The sequence below is a fragment of the Myodes glareolus genome, chromosome 23 (assembly GCF_982192425.1).
Source record: "Myodes glareolus chromosome 23, mMyoGla1.1, whole genome shotgun sequence".
NCBI lineage: Eukaryota > Metazoa > Chordata > Mammalia > Rodentia > Cricetidae > Myodes > Myodes glareolus.
Genome location: NC_142048.1, coordinates 6,625,129 through 6,629,795, shown reverse-complemented (window position 1 = coordinate 6,629,795; position 4,667 = coordinate 6,625,129).

Sequence of the window (4,667 nt, the reverse complement as noted above, 5' to 3'; positions counted from 1 at the left end):
CATTTTAAGAAAACTTTTATTTTTCAATTTTAAGTAGGGTATATTTGTCTTATTTTTCTAAGCATACAGCAAGGGGGCAAAAATCCAATGGGGAAATGAATTTTATTATATACTTACATGATGGAATATGTCTTCTGTGACCTCAGGTGTGTTTTCATTGATTACTTTGGTAAGTATTCTATGTCATGATAATGTTTGACCTTTCATTTTGTGCACAGTTGAACTTGAGCCTGTGCTATCCCTGCTGAGGGTCTGCTAAAGGAGCGATGCTACAGAGTCTCTGAAAAGATAGGGAAGAAATAGGGGAACCAGCAAAGGGGCAGGGCTCTCTGAGGCCTCAGGAGGTCAGTGTGGCCGGGGCAGTCACCTGCACCCCTGCCCTGCCCTATACTTGCATATGTGATGATGCACATGTGCAAACACAGACAGACAAATATACACACACACACACATGCACATACACATGCACACATGCACAGGAACCAGAATTACATTTCCTGGGTGCTGTATACTGCCATGGACTAGGTTGTTCGGCAGGTATTTTCTAAGGATTGGCATTTTTATTTCTTCCCAAGGTCGTTCTGTGTATCCTTTAGGTCTTAATGTAACCTACTTAGGCATAGACCTTAGGTGTAAGGCATTTTTTTGGCTAAATGAACTGTCATGGTTTGAATAGTATCACCCAAAGGTCATTCATTGTGTTCAAACTGGTCCTAACTCCATGTTAATTTGGAGTTTCATACATTTTAAAGTGATTGTTCACAGACTATTTCTTGTTGAAAAGTCTTTGTAGGTTCCAGCAGGTGTCTTTAAGACAGTGCTGGAGAATACAGCAGCAACCTGGGAGAGCAGTAAGTGATTTCGTGGTTTCGGTATATTGTCCACATTCCATTAATGGACCGCAGTCACACAGTAGTTTGTATTTAAAGTTACAGTCCTAACAAGATGCCAAATTAAGATCTGAGTGACATTGCAGTGACCTTGAGCACGGTGGAGAATCTTTCCTTTTGTCCAGGGGCAACCCCATGGTAAGTCACCCCGAGAAAACTAACTGATGAAGAAAGATGCAACGATTCTTTAACCAGAACTCCAAAGCCAAGCAGCCAGCTGCCCAGAGGTGAGCTTGTCAAGCGCACGCTCCCAAGAGTCTGAGTTAACTGTCTAAGGTACAGTCAGTGTCTGCCCTGGGGTTCTGTTTGCTGTGCTTGCAGATGCTGCTTAGCCCAGTGTGAGCAGGAAACTGTTATAAATTCAGTACAGCTTTGCCTTCTTACTGTTTTTCTTGTTAAACTTGGAATTGAAGATAAAACTGAACAGCAGCTCGATGGTTTTAAGCAGAAGTACAGAGAATAGCACCGGGATGGCTTTCCTCACAGCCTAGCACCGGGATGGCTTTCCTCACAGCCTGACTCTGCTTCCTTTTTCATCCAAGCCCTCAAGTGGTTTTTTGCCTGGGATACACTTCTGTGACTCAGGATGCTGTGGAGAGGCTCTCTCCTGAGAACTGGAAACCTCAGGTAAGGGTCATGCTGGAGCTGAGCAGTTCACCACAATTCAAGTGAAAATTAACTTTGGTAGGCCAAGCTGTAGAGACAGCCATTAGCTTTTTAATATCTCAGACTCTCATTTGTCAGTTATTTAATTATAATAAAATAATGCTGGTGTTTGCTAGCTCTATTCCAGTCTTTATGACATGTGTTTCACATATATTTTCTCATGACAACCCAGTGAGGCGGTGAGAAAGTGGGTGAGTACCTGAGACTTGTTTCTGGTATTGAAATGAGACCCGGCCATTCTGTTGGGTTCTCTGAGAGCTCCCCATGCTAGTGCTGTGCTTTGTGAATAGCTGTCTAGGAGAGAAGAGTTGGATTTCTTACTACAGAACTTGACAAGTGGGAGACTACCACTAGGTCCCTGTAGACTAGAAGCCTGAGTCAATGATACTTAACAGACATTTAGAAATGAAACCCAAAAGAAGGGGGAGGGTGTTAGTGAGACTTTGCAGAGACAGAACTTTTTAACTAGACCGGGAAGATGAAGTCGATTTTGTCAGATTGCTAAGCATCCAATCCTGTTCTGTGCTCACAGGAAGAGGAATTTAGGCACATAGAGGTATAGTAATGAGCACACAAAGGCTGGGGCTGTAACTTAGTGGTGGAATCTTGTTTAACATGTTCAAAAGCCCGGCTTTGATTTTCAACCCTGGGGGGAAAGTGCATGTGATCAATGCAGATTCTTTCCATGTACAAAGATGGTGTCACAGCCTTGCCCTGCTAATGTGTGCTGACGAAGTAACTCCTTATGAACAAGACGGCTCCATTCCTAATTCACTGAGTTGACAGCTCATGATCATTGCCCAGAGCTCCTCCCCCGTCAAAGGAAAGCAGTAACTGACTCACATCTTCATGAGAGCGGCTTCCCGGCCCTCTGAAGATGATTGACCGTCTGCTTCTAATGCACCAGTGCCGTGATGGGGAGTTTTTAAACCAGACGGCAGCTCCATGTGTCTCCTATAGTCCTACCACATAGATTGGATCCAGCAGAATGAATGGTCCTCACCCTACTTTATTCTCCTCTTTTTGTTCCATCCTCATGAATGATTTTTTGCTATTTTTTTTTTTGCCTTTTTTTAACGCTTCAGCACAAATTGCTCAGGTGATTTTTTTTTCTTCAAAGGATAACAAATGAAGTTGTAAAGGTGCAGATCCAGTCTCAAGGCTGCCACAGCCATGCTCTCTTAGTTGAATCCTTTGTCTTTGACAAGCATCTGGTGACCAGCAGCCACTGGCTTTGCTAGCCCCAATCTCTCTGTCTCCTGCCATTTTCTCTTCCAGAAGGACATCAGTCATACTCCATGGAGACCTCACCTAAGCCAGCTGCGCCTGTGAGATTTCAACATGTGATTTAGGGAGAATCGATTCAATAATCCTCCAGGAACCATATGCTGTTCTTCATTGATGTTTGTTTATAGACTTTTTAGGACTGTATTAGGTTTCTCATTGCTTTGACAAAAACGCTGATAAAAGCAACTGGAGGTGGGTTTATTTTGACTTAAAGTTTGAGTGGATACTTTTGTGACAGGCAAGTCATGGCCGCAGAAATGTGAAACAATAAACAGGAAGTGAGGCCTGACTTTAAGACCTCACTTCCTCTGTGCGACTCTATCTCCTGAAGCTCTACAACCTTCCCTAACATCACCAACAGCTGGGGACCACTGAGCAAGTGACTTGAACCTATGGGAGAAATTTCACATTCGAGCCATGGAGAATATAAGCTCCCCATGCCTCACAAAGACATTGAAATTTTTTAGCACCGTCTACATTCTATTATAAGACAGGCTACACAAAGCAGAGGCAAGTGCTTGCTATTAAGAATTTATGCATTGAATATTTCTCGTGAATATGTAACTTGAGGTGCCAACATATATAAACTTACCCAGGTGGGAGGATGTATATTTAGACTGACATGTTAATCATTTTTCCTCAAGGGCACCTCGAAGTAAAGACAAAGACAATGAAGTATTTCTAGCTCGTGATTAAAAATCAAACCATTACTGCTATCTAGGGAGAGATGTTCTCCTTATATAATAATTGCTACCTTTGTTTCTTTTTACATTTTGGAAACTAAAATCTATTTGAATGAAATAAGAAAAAGAATATAATGATTTTATTTGGTGTTTCTTTTGCTTATAAATTGAGCTTATACTTAAACACCTTGATTATCTCTGTTTATTTGTTAGCAACTAAGGAGACAAAAGTTTAGTGGTTAGATGAATTTGTTAAAAACATTGGCAGGCAATCCATTGGATGCATAATGATTAGTGGAAGAAATGAAGGGTTTTTAAATCATTTTTTCACTTGGGATTGGGGGTTATGGGAAGGGCCAGTGAGTAAGAAATGTTTGATAATTTCTAAGTGACAGTAAGCACTTCTGCAGCCTGTGCCCTCCACAGGCAGAGGCTGTGGTTGTGGCTGCTGGGATCTGGAGGTAGGGACAGGACCAAGCCGACACACAAGTGAGCATTCCACGTTAAATCTACTGTCTTCTCAAATGACTTCTCAGCCCTCGCCAGCCCGTTTCCTGACTGAGTTTGTCTTATTTTATACCTCTATGACCTGCCAGACTTGACCTCCCATAGATCCAGACTGCCGTAGAAAGAGGAATGAGGACACATACGTGGCAGCTGTATCGATATCCGCTGATATCAGCACCAGGTTCCTTCACCAAAGTGGAAGGATGTCTGTAGCACTCATTACCCCAAACCATTGCGGTGCAGTAACTGACAAATCTACTTTGGAGCCTTCACATCAAGGGGCGGTGGCATCTGTTAATTTGGAGTCTCTCAAGTTCCAATGTCTTGTCCCTCATCAGAAAATCAAAGAAAGGTGACATTTGGGGTCCGAGATGACATGAGTGTCCTGGGAGCAACGATAAGCCATTCCTTACAGGTTTTCCCACCCGTAAAATGATAGAGCAATTACATTTTAGAATGTGTACTATAAAGGATTTATCATGCTATCTCATGAAAGCATTATGAAGAATTGGAATATGGAAGAATTTTATAGAATTATAAGTGTAATCTACTTATAGTTGCCAAAATGACAATTGATACACATTATCACAACTGATTGTATAAGTGGTCAGTTTATTTAGTGATTGTTGATCTT